Source organism: Aquarana catesbeiana, linkage group LG07 (genome assembly GCF_042186555.1).
Source record: "Aquarana catesbeiana isolate 2022-GZ linkage group LG07, ASM4218655v1, whole genome shotgun sequence".
NCBI classification, from domain to species: domain Eukaryota; kingdom Metazoa; phylum Chordata; class Amphibia; order Anura; family Ranidae; genus Aquarana; species Aquarana catesbeiana.
This window is the reverse complement of record NC_133330.1, coordinates 224,258,441-224,276,726: the sequence shown is the minus strand read 5'-3', so window position 1 is coordinate 224,276,726 and position 18,286 is coordinate 224,258,441.

Here is an 18,286-nt window from a genome sequence, read left to right as displayed (position 1 = left end):
GAGAAAGTGCAGAGAAGGACAACCAAACTGATAAGAGGCATTGAGGAGCTCAGCTATGAGGAAAGATTAGAGGAACTGAATTAATTCCCTCTTGAGAAGAAGAGATTAAGGGGGGATATGATCAACATGTATAAATACATAAGTGGTCCATATAGTGAACTTGGTGTTGAGTTATTCACTTTAAGGTCCTCACAGAGGACAAGGGGCACTCTTTACGTCTGGAAAAAAGGAGATTTTATCTCCAAAAAGACTTCTTCACAGTAAGAGCTGTGAAAATGTGGAATAGACTCCCTCAAGAGCTAGTTCTGGCCAGCTCAGTAGATTGCTTTAAACAAAAAGCCTGGATGCTTTTCCAAATGTACATAATATAACTGGATACTAACATTTACAGGTAAAGTTGATCCAGGGAACATCCGATTGCCTCTTGGGGGATCGGGAAGGAATTTTTTCCCCTGCCGGAGCAAATTGGAGCATGTTTTGCTGTTTTTTTTGCCTTCCTCTGGATAAACTGTGGGTATGGGATTGCGTATAAAGGATTGTAAAAAATGTTTTTGTTTGGTTGTTTGTTTGTTTTCCCCTTTTTATTGGTTGAACTGAAAGGACTGGTGTCTTTTTTCAACCAGACTAACTATGTAACTATCTTAAGGTGGAAAAACAGTCATGTGAAAAAAAGAAAAGCTTTACAACATAAAATAAAAGAAAAAAAATCAGTTCCACTTTTTCTAATTATGTTATGTTACAAGGATTGCCTTAGTATCAATTCACCCAGTCTTCCTAATTTTTCTTGATGAACAACCAAACAATTTAAAGGGCTTTGAAAACATTTCCCATATTTCACCTGTAGACCAAATAAAGCTCTTCATATAAGTGCTAATTTGTATCAGCCACAACCAAGGTGCAAACTGACATTTGGGGGTTTAGAGTGTTTCTGGATAAAGGAAATATGGCATTATGAGCATACTGTACTGGATATCTAGAGCATAACTGAACTGTTGCTCGCTTTAGGTATTAGATGTGCAGAAAATGAGATGAGAGTATATCTAATACCGAAGGAGAGTTATGGAAATTAGGTGGCGTTGAAAGTGAACCATGCCATTACATTGAGGTATTGGCATTTAGAAGGTTAAAATAGGCAGTGAGAAATTGTGATATCACCTCCTCACTGCCTGCCAAACGCCTCTGAAAAGTAACCTGAACATTGATCACTTTTCAGTGGAGTGACAGTGCCTGCCTTTGAGTTTACTCTGGTATGCTGTGGTTTGGTGGCAGTGGTGGTGTACTAGCAGTTTTCCTGCATGTTACCCCCCGGTTTTAGCTGAGGTCCCATAGACTTCTATTAGGTTGCACATTTTTGCAGGAAAACTGCGAGTATACCCCCACTGTCGCCAAACCACAACATACCAGTGTGAACCCACTTAAAAGCACATAGAACAAAGTACTGTTAAAGGCTGAAAAAATTACCCTGCAAAAACGTGCAACCTAATAGAAGTCTATGGGACCTCGGCTAAAACCAGGAAGTAACATGCAGGAAAACTGCGGGTCTCTTTGCCTGCAGTTAAAGAAGGGTTCTGCTGGGATAGGAAAGAGGGGGAGGTAGAGAGATTCAGGAGAGAGATGGCAGAAAGGGAGGGAAGGAGGGGGGGAGAGTACAGTCACAGTGCTCAACAGCTCACTCACTTCAGTCCCTGGGGGCTCACTCAGCAGCTTCATATTTCAGCTGCTTGATTTAAACTTTCCCACCCACACATCCTCTTCACATACTGTTGTGGAAAATTTTATTAATGTATGTTGTCAGATGCCCCCCAGTGTCAGTTTTGCTGTAATACTCTCAGGTGAGGGTATTCGCACATACAGACGCTGGAGGAAGACCATTGGATGTGGAAACCTTCCTGTGGGCACAGCAGATCTGTTGCTCTTTTAGGGATGTTAGATTATGCATTCGTCGGGAGCTTGGCCACCTCATGGCGACTGCATTAATGACTCTGAGCATACATGTCTGCGTACATGGGAACTATAGCATAACTATATGAAAATTATGGATCACTGAGCCGTAATTTTTGTTTGGTTCGCATCACTGGTAACAGTAGGAGTGTGCACATGGTTGTGTTCAAAGCCATGTGTTTGCCACATGGTTTTGCACACCACCGTCTGCACAAGTCACTATTGTATTCATATTTTGAATGTATACATGTCTTTGATTGGTTCTGTTTTTTACCCTGTTGGAGGGGTTTCTGTGTTCTCACATCCTGTTACATCCTTATATGGTCATTCATTTCCTGTGATGTCACTTGCAATGTAAGAAGTGATTGGCTGTTGGAATCATCACTTCCTGTTTGTGAAAGCTTTTGAGGTAATAAAGGGGCATACGAGCTGGAGAAAGGCAGTCATGCTGAGCTGATAATGTAAGAAGGAGCAGATGTTTGTTTACTTGGAATGCGTGGGTTTTTAGGTAAGATGCATTTATTTTATTAGACGAAATTGGTATTATATCATAAGATGGAAAGGGGTGCTTATTAGCACAGGAGATATGGCTGTGTGCATAGCTTACAGCCGAATTCCATATCAGAATGGCGGGCCAGGTCCAGGAGTGAACAGAACCTCCTTCAGAATCAGATCATTAAGATGTGCTGGGGAGGGTCTGCTTCGCAAAAAGAACAAATTTTTCATCTTTTGAAATAATGCTGGAAGTTTGATCGTATGTCTGGTGTGTGCCTGCGTGTGTGTGTGTGATTTGTATCTCGAATGTTTGTACAAGGAGACTGTGTGTATGCGTGAGTAACTGTAAGTTGTGTAATAAGTATATGAGAAATAGAAATGTATGATCATTTGCAGCCTGCAATGTGTGTGTGACTGATGCTGTGTGACAAGTTTGTAATGCATGTGAGAAATGGATGAATTGTAATTATTACTTATGTATGGGACAAGTATATTGCATGAGTTTTGTAGAGTGTTTAAGTGTCTCAAGACATAGATGGTTTTTCAAGTGAGCATGCTGCCTGGGGGAGGGGCGGCCAAACATTTTAAGTTGGCTACTGTTAACAATAGAAAGGTTTTGTTTTGAGATGAAAAGAACATGCAAGCATTCACTGTCTGTACCTCTCAATGTCTTGTTCCTGTGAAAGCTGATGTGAACTGAGGTTGAGAAGAGGGTATGTTACAGCCGTGTAATTGTGGGTTATGTGGCTTGGTTGTTTCATTGGATAGCATGTGTTCCTAAGTTGTGCTTTTTCGTAACTCTAACACTTTTAAATGTTTGTCTAAGTTTTCATTTAGCATCTCAAATGTCTAATTTTGTGGGGAGAATTTTTTTGATTTTGGCAGGAAAATGGTTGTTGCCTGCTATTTCCTTTTGTTGTTGTCTGCCATGTGACTACGGTCGGCCATTTTCTATTCCTTTGCGTGTGAACTTTGAAATATTTATCCACCTTGGTATTGAATTTCAGTTTTGGTGGGAAAATGCGCCATTTTGTTGGGGTCTGGCTTTTGTTGTGGTCACCATGTGCATCGGCGGCCATTTTGAAGACCTGTGGACCTTCCTACAGGGGAAGCTGCTCCAAGTTCCTTTGTGTGTAGCCATGTTGTTTGGGCTGCCGCCTGCTCTCTCCTTTTAAATGAATTCTACTTTTGTACTGTTTACATACTTTTCAAGGAAGCTATAGCGTTTTCTGTATTGAATATTGGTTTCGAGTGAAATCTCTACTTTGCACTGAATTTCAATGGATAACAAGACTAGCTTTAACTGAGTTTTTGTACACAGCGGTGTGTGTTATTTTAATTTTTTTAATGTTTGGGAGTTTCTCAGAGGGCAATTCATTGTTTTGAGGCTTGTATCGCTTTAGCTAAGGTTTGTATTGTATAGCCTGCAGTATCCCTCTCCTCCCTTTTCCTGTACATTGATATGTAAATAAACCATTTTGAGGGGTTTTAGAGCTGGGCATGCAGCATTTTATGTATCAACAAGAAGTTGGTGGGGGGGGGGAGCTTGGAGTATCACACAAGCAAATGAGATTTGTGCTTGGAAGGACAATGGGAAAATACTGGCGTTTGAAAGTGTTTTAAATATCTCCCAGCTGTCTTTTTAGTTTTTTACTGTAATACAGTTTTCGATAGAGAGCAAACAGGAGGCATTCATGTTATTGAGGTACAGAGAGAAGCTGCAGTGTTTTGTAAAAGAAGCAGGCAAAAGTGCTCTGTGTATATTCGTCTGGCGACACAGTGTACGGTCGTATAGCGCAATGCGCTTGTGTATGCATACACTGTGAGGGGTAGAGACATAATTCGGGGGTTGATCTTCGGTTGTTGGCGAATCATTTGGCATAGTTAATAGTTGGTTGTTAAGAGTGGTACTCTGTAGTTCCGTGCCAAAAGTGTTGGAACAACAAGCCATAGAGTTGATGCCTCGTTTTAGTGTTTCTAGTTGAGTGACTAATAGTGGTTGTAGTCTGTCAATCCACCGTGTATGAAGACACCGGGCAGTGGTCTCCGAAATTGGTGCAAGGGTTTCCCTGGACGCAGGGGTAAGACGATAAGCCGATTCAAAACACCATGGGCAATGGCAGTCCGTACAAGGGAAGGCTTGGAATGAGAAGATGTGGATGCCGCACACCGGATGAAGTAGAAAACTTGTCTTTATTAGAAAGATGGGATCATCAAAAATACAAGACCATCATGCAGAAAGTACAGGATTAGCTGACGCGTTTCGCACTCGGAGCTGAGTGCTTACTCATATGACAAAGAGGAGGAGCTGTTGTGGAAAATTTTATTAATGTTTGTTGTCAGATGCCCCCCAGTGTCAGTTTTGCTGTAATACTCTCAGGTGAGGGTATTTGCACATACAGACGCTGGAGGAAGACCATTGGATGCGGAAACCTTCCTGTGGGCACGGCAGATCTGTTGTTCTTTTAGGGATGTTAGATTATGCATTCGTCGGGAGCTTGGCCACCTCATGATGACTGCATTAATGACTCCGAGCATACATGTCTGCGTACATGGGAACTTTAGCATAACTATATGAAAATTATGGATCACTGAGCCAAAATTTTTGTTTGGTTGGCATCACTGGTAACAGTAGGAGTGTGCACATGGTTGTGTTCAAAGCCATGTGCTTGCCACATGGTTTTGCACACCACCGTCTGCACAAGTCACTATTGTATTTATATTTTGAATGTATACATGTCTTTGATTGGTTCTGTTTTTACCCTGTTGGAGGAGTTTCTGTGTTCTCACATCCTGTTACATCCTTATATGGTCATTAATTTCCTGTGATGTCACTTGCAATGCAAGAAGTGATTGGCTGTTGGCATAGGTGTGCGCAGCCTATTGCATTAGGGTGTGCACCCCAAAGTTCCAACACACATAAATGCCACCTTCTGTCACAGGAAGGGGGCTCTGGTGGTGGGAGGCAGTCGATTGGAAGCATATTATGGTACACCCTAAATACTGGTGTAACGTGTTCCTAAAGTTGAACCTAGACTTTAAGATAATGGGGGCATTTACACTGGCCACTGGCACCCCCAACCACCCACCTGGTGCTGCTTCTGGATAATGCTAATGCACATGGGGTGATTAGGGTGTGCCCAGGCACACCCGGCACACCCTGTGCGCACGCCTATGGCTGTTGGAATCATCACTTCCTGTTTGTGAAAGCTTTTGAGGTAATAAAGGGGCATGCGAGCTGGAGAAAGGCAGTCATGCTGAGCTGATAATGTAAGAAGGAGCAGATGTTTGTTTACTTGGAATGCATGGGTTTTTAGGTAAGATGCATTTATTTCATTAGACGAAATTGGTATTATATCATAAGATGGAAAGGGGTGCTTATTAGCACAGGAGATATGGCTGTGTGCATAGCTTACAGCCGAAGGGAGAGTACGGTCACAGTGCTCAACAGCTCACTCACTTCAGTCCCTGGGGGCTCAGTCAGCGGCTTCATATTTCAGCTGCTTGATTTAAACTTTCCCACCCACACATCCTCTTCACATACACAGCGCACAGGCTGCACAGAGGGAGGGGCGGGGCACAGGGAGTGAGAGCAGATCCAGACTCTCGCATTTGTGTGGAGGGGGGCAATGTGTTGTCTGGGCTCAATGAAAATGGAAAACAGACACTCCTGTAACAGATGCAGCTAACATCCCATATTTACAGAAGGATGGCAACACCAATAGAGTCCCTACTGATTCCGGCCCCTGCTTCCTACTTGATGGTGTCACCCTTCTTGTGGCCGTCACCCATGTGCAGTCTGCACCCCTGCACACCCATAGTGACACCACTGTCAGTACATACAGTATAAGCTTGATCTGGAGATAGGGTTCATGATCCTTTCAAGTAAAGTGTAAACGCAGTGCATGTTTAAAATCTCTATAGGTAACCAAAGATTATATATGTCTCCAACAGGAGGCTGTCACCAAGGTGAAGGCTTGCAAAGCCTGTGGCCTTTAGCAGGGCTCCTGATGATGGTGATGGGTTTAACTTCAGAACAACTTCTAGTCTGATGCCCTAAGTTTGTCTTACTGGTGACAGAATCAGTATATCAGAATAGTCAGTGAACCAGTGCTGTAATCAGGAGAAAAAAGTATAGAAAAAGCAGACAGGTTTAGCTGTCTCCCTGACCTCTAAGGGCCTGATGGTGACCCCCCCCCCCCAGAGTAAGGGCGAGCTGACATTCCTCCTCAGGGTGCAGATTACTAGACATGGTGGGTGTAGTGCAAGATGGAAAAATGGGCGCCAGTCACTTTTGAACAAAGAAACAAATGAACAAAGAAAGCTTTTATTTCTCTTAACAGGAACAGGGGAGAGAGGGTTAGGGCACAGGACACCCTTAGGCAAATGTAATAGCAACTTGGCAGACTCCACAGACAAAAAAAGAACTAGGCAGACAGCAATACAGAAAAAGGGCCTTTAAGCTGAATGCAGCGATCTGTATCTTGTAGCAACTGCTGTCTGCTATGACAACAACTTCACTCACAGTATCCCACTGTAGATCTTCAAGCTCAACACACAGCTACCTGCTGGACTTCTCAAGCTTCACTCACAGCTACCTGCTGTATTCTTCAAGCTTCAACTACGCTACTCGCTGGGTTCCTCGGACTCTCAGCTACCCGCTGGATCCCTCAGGCTTGATTCACAACTACCCACTGTACTTACCTTCAAGCTCTACTTACAGCTACCCGCTGTACTCGTTTAAGCTTTACTCACAGCTACCCGCAGTATTTCTGGATGAGTCTCTACTGAAGTTTTTCCACTTACTTCACCATCCCAGGCTAGTGAAGTGTCTGCTCTGGTACTCCTTCAGAACTCCTTCCCTTTGACACCTGCCTCCGGCAACAGGAGTGGTTGACCCTCTGGCAACTCCTTCTCCTATGCCTCCTGGCAATGAACAGACTCCCCTTGGGCTGAGCCCCTTTACATGTGGCTAGGCCTCATGCTTTAGGCTCACAACTCTGCTGCTGCTCCACACACCCACCTAGGCAGCAGCCCGGGTGGAAAGACACCTGATCACCTGACTCTCTCCAAATAAATAGACTATCCCAGGAGCCATAGCAGCCAAAGAAACTCCTGCTTATTGGCTGAGAAAAGTATGTTCAATCATAACCTGAATTCACTGTAATCTATCATTCTAATGCCAAAGGCAACAATGCCACCTATTGACAGAAGAGAAAAATCACAGTTAAACTCAAGCTTAGGGGAAAACCGTTTGATTAAGACTACAAATTAGTCAGGCTTAGTTACCACCTATCACAACTAAATTTACTAGCAGCCCTGTTTAAGAGAAGGGTGCTACACAGGATAAAAACCTAAAGGCCATATAGGTTAGGAATCAAGCAAGCTCAAAGGGCAAAAACAAACATAGAAACATAGAGGGCTGGAAAGTGATGTCAGATTGTACTAACACAATTAAACTAAAGCTGTTAATTCTATTACATTAAAAGAATTTTATTAAAAACTTTTCGTTTTGAGAATGTTTATTCAATTTTCGAATCTTTATGGGGTCAGATAGACATTTGCTATTTACTAAAATTGCATTCATTCCAAAATCTAATTTTTAAAGCAAACTAAATGTGAAAGTCCATGTACTTTCGAATGAAATTTATCCAGTCACCAAATGTACAAAGAATATTTCGTAGGAATATTTGTAGGAATGTTTGTTAAAAAAATCTACTAATGTAAAGCCAGCTTAAAGGCTAAGTTCAGCTCTTTTTTTCTAAATTCCAGCTTCCCTATGTACCAATATATCATTAATGTACCTTGGTTGCAGAAAAATAAAAGCTTTCTTTGAACTTGAGAAGAAAGCCTTACGTTAGCTCTTTTTTCCCAAAAAGATTTTATTGAAAGACGTACTCAGATTTACAGTATTGTCATACAAAGGATAAAAGAACAGAAAGCATTATTAATTCTAGATATGACAGTTGCAGTTAATACATACAAGCATAAACTATCATAGTAATTATCGAACCTGAGATCCAGCGGGAGATTAAGTATCAGGTAAGACACAAGGGTCATCTATAGTAGAAATAATGAAGGGCATCGTTTAATACAATAACAAGTCTTCTGCCTGGTGCTGAGAAAAATCGAGGCAGGCTTTGTATACTTAGTTGGATATTTATAGGTTTGTATGACAAATGTGATCAGTGAATGTAATATATCGCTAACCAGGCGGTAATAGGTATTGGTACAGGGGTCTAGCAATTGAACTAAGGTAGTTAGAAAGGTAAAACAATAGGGGAAGGGGGGACAGGGAGGCAGGAGTAGGAGGGATGAGGTTGAAAGGCTTTTTGGAGAAGAGGAGGAGTGGTAATCCTCTCCTCAGTCTCCTCTAAAGGTCGAATATTGACTGCATAACAGTGCAATAATGTGAGAGGGGATAAACAGTTGAAAAACATGAGCTCCTAGTTGAACACATAAACAAGGGTCCCCCCAAACTCATCCCTTGGGTAGGGGTGGGAGGCCTCATGTCTAGTGGTAAAAAAGAGGGGGCTGGGTATGAAATGCAGTAAGAGTCAATAACTTGGCAGTGTGGGGGATCAGGTTGGGGTTTTCCCAACAGTGACATGTATCTGTCAGTGTTTCGGAAACTATTCCAGCAGGCCCACGTATGTGAAAATTTGACTGGGGGCTATGAAAATTAATTCCTTCATTTCTGCGATTTTGCCAATTCGTTTGAGCCATTCAAGGATAGTTGGAAAGATGAGTTGATCCCCGAAGTAGATTGATACACATTTTGGCCGCATTTGGGGTAAAGCTAGGGTTTTACGGTACTGGTGTGCAGGTATGTTGGAATGGTGGAGAAGACACTGGGCTGGGGTAAGCTCTAAAGAGTATGTGGAAATCTGTGTTGTTAATTTGTGGACTTGTGACCAAATTGGTTGAATTAGTGGGCATGACCACCAGATATGTAACAGGGTACTTGGCACCCTGGTGCATCGCCAGCATTTATTAGAAATGGTAGGGTTATACTTGTTAACAATAGCCGGAGTTCGGTACCAACGGGTCTTGATCTTGTTGTTGTTTTCCTGGATCGAGACGTTAAGAGAGCCTTGTGAGCAATTGTAAATTTACAGTCCCACTGGTCTTCTGACAGTTCTAATTGCATTTCTCTTTCCCAGGTTACACACACCTTTCCAGGCTTAGGAGAAGTGTCTAAAAAAAGCATATTGTAAATATTGGAGATCACGTGCTGTTGGGGAGTAGATTGGGAGCATAAATGCTCAAAGGGAGTAAATGATCGTGAGATTGAAGAGTCACGGTCGATATTCCGAAGGAAGTGACGAATCTGAAAATATGTGCAGAGAGAGAAAGAGTTATTGGTTGTATTACGCCCGGACTGGGCTAGCTCTACTTCTTTTATAATTGTTTGTCCTGTCTGTCTAGTTTTTGTCCGCAGTCATTTTGTTTTTGTGTTTTGTGTTTTGTTTTGTGTTTTTGTTTTGTTTTTGTGATGATTACTGCACTTCACAATTTAATGTGATTTTTATTGTTTGGTATTATCCAAAATAAAGTTGACTTTACATGGTTCCAATCCTATGACTACTCTGTTGCCTAGGGTAACCCCTTACATAAGCTCAACGCTATTGGGCTTATTCCCCTTCCCCTTTTCCCCCCCTTTATGTATTATTGGTCGTATTAGCTGCTAGTGAGGTACACTCTAGAAGTATACATCTCCAAAAAAAACGATGTGCCAGTATCTCTGGGTGTTGCCATACATCTGCTAGGAACTGCGCCACATGCCGGGGAGAAAGGCCAAGTTAAGTTTTAGAGGTGAAAGGGGCCTGGAGTTAGAAGAAAGATGTATTTTTTGTCAAACCTCTCTAAAGCTATAAAGCATTGAGTTGATAAAGGGGTGTTCCTTCAAGGCTAAGGGAATATGGCATAATAAGAGCCAGGGCATTGATCATAATGGGAAAGGAGAAAAGGAATTTTCGAGTTGAACCCAGTCTTTACAATGATTATGCAATGACCAGTCTACAATTCTAGAAGAGTGGCAAGCCCAGAAGTATTTCTTAAGGTCCGGAAGACCAATGCCACCTTTCGTTTTGGGTTTCCTCAATTGGTCATAGGTTATTCTCGGGCGTTTCTGTTTCCATAGAAATTTTACGCTTAATTGTTTGTAAGACTGGAAGAAAGTCAGAGAGAGTTTAATGGGAATTGTTCGTAAATTGTATAAAATGCAGGGGAGGATGTTCATCTTTAAAATTGCTGCACGGCCAAACCAGGTAAATTGAGGTTTGTTCCAAATTACTGAGGTCATCTGAAATAGCTTTGAAAATGGGCCAATCATTTTTTGTGAATAGGTCTGATAGATTTGTTGTCAGGTGAATACCTAGGTGTTTAATTGCATCGCGTTTCCATTGGAAGGGGAAGTTGTTTTGATGGTGCGTTACCGTTTCTTGTGGGAGAGTGATATTGAGAGCGTGAGATTTGTTGATGTTAGTTTTAAAAATAGACAGGTGTTGAAAAAGTTCAAAGTCTTTCAAAAGATTTGGGATTGATGCGTGTGGTTCTCTTAGGAATAGCAAAATATTGTCGGCAAAGGCTAATTTATATGTGCGGCCTGCGATGGGTATGCCTTTGATGTCTTCATTGGCCCTAAGACAGCACAAAAGAGGTTCCAGGGTCAGAACAAAAAGAATTGGGGAAAGTGGGCATCCCTGTCTCCTCCCATTGCTAATGAAGAAGGCATTTGACAGATGGCCATTGACCCAAACTTTGGCAAAGTTGGCGTCGTGTATATAGGTGTCAGAAACCATGAAATCAGACCAAGACAGAAGTACAGTTAACTCACACTTTTTAATAATAAAAGTAAAAAGAACAAATGTAGTCAAAACATAGCCAAACTTCAGTAACCGGAACAGATAGTCAGCCAAGCCAGAAGTCAGGGACCAATGTAGTGGAACAGCAAGCAGGATCTGGAGCCAGAAGGGATGTCAGCAAAGCCAGTCTTTAAACAGGAACGCAGGAGATAGTTTGTTGTGATGTAACCAAGGCGAAGGCCTTTGGACTGGACGGCTTAAGTAGGCAGGCCGGATCATCAACAGCTGAGTAACCGTGGAGAGAGATGGGAGCTGGCAATCAGCCGACAGCTGAGCGGCCAGCTCAGAGAAGGAAGGGCTGAGCCCAGCCCTGACAGTACCCCCTCCTCAACAACCCCTCCCCCTCAGAGGACCACCAGGCTTGAAGGGAAAACATCTATGGAAATCATGGAGGAGGACAGGGGCATGTACGTCCAAGGATGAGACCCAAGAGCGTTCCTCTGGATTGTACCCTTTCCAATGCACCAGGTACTGTATGCACCCACAGAACCTACGGGGGTCAACGATGGTCTGTACTTCATACTCCTCATGGTTCTCAACCTGTACAGGGTGAGGACGTGGCACCGAAGTGGTAAAGCGGTTGCAAACCAAAGGTTTTAATAACTAGACATGAAATACATTTGAAATATGCATATTGGAAGGAAGGTCTAATGCGTAAGCCACTGGGTTAATCCTCCAAAGAATACGGAAAGGCCCAATAAACCAAGGTGCGAACTTCAGTGAGGGAACACGAAGTCGGAGGTTGTGAGATGACAGTCAAACCCTGTCCCCAACCTGGTAGGAAGGCCCAGGCAGGAATCTGCAGTCAGCATGGAGTCTGTACCTATTATTAGCATGACTTAAAGCCATCTGGACTTGTGCCCAAGTGGAACGAAGTCCATGGAGATGCTCCTCTAACGCAGGAATACTCTGCGGAACAAACGAGTCAGGCAACATGGAAGGTTGGAAACCATAGTTCGCCATAAATGGGGACAATCGGGAAGCAGAATTCAAGGCACTGTTGTGAGCAAACTATGCCCACGGTAATAGGTCTGACCAGTTGTTATGATGGTCAGAAATATAGCAACGTAGGAATTGCTCCAAGGACTAATTGGCTCATTCTGCGGCCCCATTAGACTGCGGGTGATACGCAGAAGAGAAAGCAAGCTGAATTCCCAGCTGATCACAAAAGGCTCGTAGAACCGGGACACAAACTGACTACCCCTGTCCGAGATAATCACCTTGGGTAGCCCATGTAAGCGAAAGATCTCCCGTGCAAAAATGGAAGCCAGTTCCTTAGAAGTGGGCAGCTTCTTAAGTGGAATACAATGACACATCTTTAAGAACCGGTCAACAACCATAGGGATAACAGTGTTGTCTTGGGAGTTGGGTAACTCCACAATGAAATCCATAGACAGGTGGGTCCAGGGCCTCTCTCCACTGAGTATTGGCTGTAGGAGGCCCACTGGAAGGTGTCATGGAGTCTTACTCTGAGCACACACACGGAAGAGGCAGCTATGAAGGTAGTTACATCAGCACATAGACTAGGCCACCAGAATTGTTGGGAAATGGCCCAAAAGAGTTCATTCTTCCCAGGGTGGCCAGCTGCCTTGGGAGAATGGTAAATCTGGAGCACGGCAGTATGTGGACTCTCTGGGACAAAGCAGTGGTCACAAGGTTTCTCAGGAGGAGCATGGACCTGAGCAGCAAGAATTTTGTCACCTAAAGGAGAAGTGAGACTAATGCAAACATAGCCAGAATATGATCAGGAGGAATCACAGGAACCGGAACCAACTCCAACTTGGAAGTGGAGGAAAATTGTTGTGACAAGGCGTCAGCCCTTGCAATCTTAGTACCGGGTAAGAATGAGACAATGTAATTGAAACTTTACAAGAAAAGAGCCCATCGTGCCCTTCTGGGAGAGAGGCGTTTAGCCTCAGACAAGAATGTGAGATTCTTATAGTCAGTAAGAATGAGAACGGCACAGTGGTTCCCTTATGCCGCGTACACACGATCAGGATTTTGGTCGGAAAAAGATATGATGGCTTTTCCGACAGGATTCCGCTCAAACTTTCCTTGCATACACACGGTCACACAAAAGTTCGCTGAACTTACGTCCGTCAAGAACATGGTGACATACAACACTACGACGAGCCGAGAAAATGAAGTTCGATGCTTCCGAGCATGCGTAGGAATTTTGCGTATCAGAATTGCTACAGACGATCACATTTTCGGATAGGAACTTTTTCCGACCGAAAAATTGAGAACATGCTCTCAATCTTTTGCTGGCTGCAATTCGGCCAGCAAAAGTCCAATGGAGCATACACACGGTTGCATTTTCCAACCAAAAGCTCTCATTGGTCTTTTGCTGGCCGAATTTCCGATCCTGTGCATGCGGCATAAGAGGAGATGTCTCCATTCTTTCAGGGCTAAAATAATCGCCAACGGCTCTCTGTCACCAATCTCGTAATTGCACTCCGCAGGTGACAATTTCTTGGAAAAGTAGCCACAAGAATGCATAGCACTCTCAGAGGTAGGACGTTGAGACAGAAGAGCGCCAACACCATTCTCAGAAGCATCAACCTCAAGGATAAAAGGTAACGTAGGATCAGAATGTGCCAACACAGGAGCAGAAACAAAGGCAGCCTTGAGACTCTCAAAGGCCTTAATGGACTCCAGAGACCGACTCCGTGGGTTACCGTCCTTTCTGTCATATCAGTCAGGGGCTTGACCAGAGACGAGAAGTTACGAATAAACTTCCGATAATAGTTGGAAAAGCACAGGAAACGCTGCAGAGGACGTAAACCCACGGGTCGGGGCCCCTGTAGGACTGTTGAAAGTTTCTCTGGGTCCATCGAAAAACCAGCAGTGGAAATGACATAGCCCAGGAATTTAACCTGTTCACGACGGAACTCGCACTTTATAAGTTTATAATAGAGATTGTTCTCTCTTAGTTTCTGAAGCCCACAACAGACATCTGTGTGGTGGCTCTCCAGGGACTTGGAAAATATGAGGATATTATCGAGATAAACCACCACACATAATTGCAACAAATCTCAGAGGACATCGTTAATAAATTCCTGGAAAACTGCCGGGGCGTTACAAAGGCCAAAAGGCATTACGAGGTACTCATAATGTCCTGTTCTGGTATTAAATGCAGTTTTCCACTCATCGCCCTCCACAATCCTCACAGGATTGTATGCCACTCTCAAATCAAGCTTCCTGAAAACCGTTGCTCTCTTGAGGTGATCAAATAACTCCGTAATCAACGGAATCGGATAGGCATTCTTAATCATTAAATTATTGAGACCCCTATAATCAATACAAGGTCTCAGTTCATCACACTTCTTCACAAAGAAGAAACCAGCACCAGCAGGAGACAAGGATGAAACCTCGAGATGAAACCTTGAGAAAGTGCGTCTGCAACATACTCCTCCATGGCCTTATCCTCCAAGACTGACAAACGGTAAACCCCGAGGAGTTATGGCATCAGGTTGAAAGTCAATTGTGCAATTATATGGCCAGTGTGGAGGCAAACTACCAGCTTGACCTTTGTCAAAGACATCACTAAAATCGTGGTACTCCTCCGGCAGGGAGGAGAGTGAAGAGGTGCACAGGACCTTGGCTACCTTCTGGAAGAATGTCTCACTGCATTGTGGTGACCAGGAGAGAACCTCAGCACAGAGCCAATCAAAAGAGGGGTTGTGCCTCTGTAACCAAGGATAACCAATAACCAGTGGAAACTTAGGTGAGGAAAACAGAAGTACAGTTAAATCACACTTGTTTAATAATAAAAGTAAAAAGAACAAACGTAGTCAAAACATAGCCAAAGTTCAGTAACCGGAACGGATAGTCAGGATATATAAATAGCAACGATCAAAAAGAACGGATAGTCAGCCAAGCCAGGGACCAATGTAGTGGAAAAGCAAGCAGGATCTGGAGCCAGAAGGGATGTCAGCAAAGCCAGTCTTTAAGTGCTTGCCGACCAGCCGCTGTTATTATACAGCAGCAGGTCGGCACGATCCCGCGATCCGTCGTAGCTATACGTCAGCTCGCAGGATTGGGATAGCAGGTGCGCGTCCGCTGCACAGGGATGGCCGCCAGCCACGAGCAATCGTGAGCAGGAGACACAGAACAGGGACGTGTGTGTGTAAACACACACTTCCCTGTTCTGTTCTGACAGGAGTGACAGATCGTATGTTCCTATTAGCTAGGAACCACAATCCGTCACCTCCTCTAGTCAGTCCCCTCCCCCTTCAGTTAGAATCACCTCCCAGGGAACATATTTAACCCCTTGATTGCCCCCTAGTGTTAACCCCTTCACTGCCAGTGACATTTATACAGTAATCAATGCATTATTATAGCACTGATCGGCTGATCGCTGTATGCCAATGGTCCCAAAAATGTGTCAAAATTGTCCAATGTGTCTGCCATAATGTCACAGTCATGATAAAAATCGCAGATCGCCGCCATCGCTAGTAAAAAAAAAATAATAATAAAAATACTATAAATCTATCCCCTAATTTGTAAACGCTATAACTTTTGCGCAAACCAATCAATATACGCTTATTGTGATTTTTTTTACCAAAAATATGTAGAAGAATGCATATCGGCCTAAACTGAGAAAAAAATGTGCTTTTAAAAAAAATGGGGATATTTATTATAGCAAAAAGTACAAAATATTGTGTTTTTTTTTCAAAATTGTCACTCTTTTTTTTGTTTATAGCGCAAAAAATAAAAACCATAGAGGAAATCAAATACCACCAAAAGAAAGCTCTATTTATGGGAAAAAAAAGGACATCAATTTTGTTTGGGTGTAGTGTTGCACGTCTGTGCAATTGTCAGTTAAAGCAACGCAGTGCCGAATCGCAAAAAACAGCCCGGTCATTCTGCAGCCAAATCTTCCAGGGCTGAAGTGGTTAAACAGGAACGCAGGATATAGTTTCTTTTGATGTGACTAAAGATGAGCTCTGGCGTGTTCGCAAGCTGCACGTGCCGAGCCCGCCAGGAAGTTGGCACTGCACAGCGCTAATCACAAGCAGTGAGACATTTCCCGATGTGCGGCTGCAGAGATCGGGAAATGTCTCACTGCCTGTGATTAACGCAGTGCTGTGCCGACTTCCTGGCGGGCTCGGCACGTGCAGCTTGCGAACACACCAGAGCTCATCTTTAGATGTTACCAAGGCGAAAGCAGAGCTCCTCTGGATTGGACGGCTTAAGTAGGCAGGACTGACAAGCAGGATCATCAACAGATGAGTAAGCATGGAGAGGGATGGGAGCTGGCAATTAGCCGACAGCTGAGCGGCCAGCTCAGAGAAGGAAGGGCTGAGCCAAGCCCTAACAATAGGGACATGATAGAATTGAACATCCAGTTTTGAAATTCAATATGCCATAAGACAGCTCTCATATAGTCCCAGGCCAGTCTGTTGAATGCCTACTTTCCAAAATGGGGTCATTTGGGGGTTTTGTACTGCCCTGCCATTTTAGCACCTCAAGAAATGACATAGGCAGTCATAAACTAAAATGCCTCTCATGCAGCCGACTGCATTTGGTTGAGGATGTGAATGGGGGAAGTACGGGCGCTGCAGAAGTGGTGGGTTCCCAATTAGGATTGGCAAATGCAGCAGGAAGGGCACTATGGGCACAACGGGCCTGTGTTTGTCTTCTTGGTGGCAGCGGAACACTACTTGTGCTTGCCACCTCACCAGCTTGAACTTCACTTATGGGACTCGCCACGTCACCAAGTGTTACTGCAGTGCTGGTTTGACTACGACCAGGGTGTACTAGACCGCTGGTGCTTGCCAGCTGACCAAAACTCTACCAAAAAAACTGTTAGCGATCGCAGGGATCAGGCCTGACTCTGCGAATGCTGCAGTTATGCGTTTAGTGTTTTGTAAGTGACAGTGATCGATCGATACTGCTCTTGGGTGGGCTGGGCTGGGCGGAGGGGCAAAACGCAGGTGCTAGCAGGTATCTGGGCTGATCCCGCTAATACTGCGTTTTTGGGAACCCTAAACTGCTGGGGACGCTAGTATACATCTGATCAGATCAGATATTGATCCGTTCAGATACTATACCACTAAGGGAGGTGTACGGTGCGTGCGTGGGTGTTAGCGGTACTGGCACTAACCTGACACTGCCTGGGGCTGGTGCTTGCCAGTTCACCAAAACGTTACCAAAAAAACTGTTAGCGATCGCAGGGATCAAGGCTTGACTCTGCAAACGCTGCAATTATGCATTTAGTGTTTTGTAAGTGACAGTGATTGATCGAAACTGCACTTGGGTGGGCTGGGCCGGGCGGAGGGGCAAAACGCAGGTGCTAGCAGGTATCTGGGCTGATCCCGCTAACACTGCGTTTTTGGGAACCCTAAACTGCTGGGGATGCTAGTACAGATCTGATAGGATCCGATATTGATCCGATCAGATACTATACCACTAAGGGATGTGTATGCTGCGTGCGTGGGTGTTAGCGGTACTGGCGCTAATCTGACGCTGCCTGGGGCGACGCATATCACCGCCGGGCGATCAGGGGGCTAAACCTTTATTAGGCAATAAACGGCGGGTGCCCTGACACTATAAAAAATAAACGAACTAACCAGCGTCACCCGTAACAGTTATACAGTGATCAGTGGTGAAAGGGTTAACTAGGGGGCAATCAAGGGGTTAAAACATTTATTAGATAGTATATGGGGGTCCTTGACGCTATAAAACGCTGACGGCGAACCTAAATATTTACCTAGCATCACCAGCGACACTAATACAGCGATCAGAAAAATGATCGCTTAGCGACACTGGCGACGGGGGGTGATCAAGGGGTTAAAACTTTATTGGGGGTTAGGGGGGTATCCTAGACCTAAAGAGGGCTAACCCTAACTGCCCTACCACACTAACTGTCACAAACTGACACCATGCAGTAATCAGAAAAAAAAACTGCTTGGTGTCAGTGTGACGGGGAGGGGTGATCGGGGGGATCGGGGGGTAATTGGGGGGGATCGGGGGTGTAA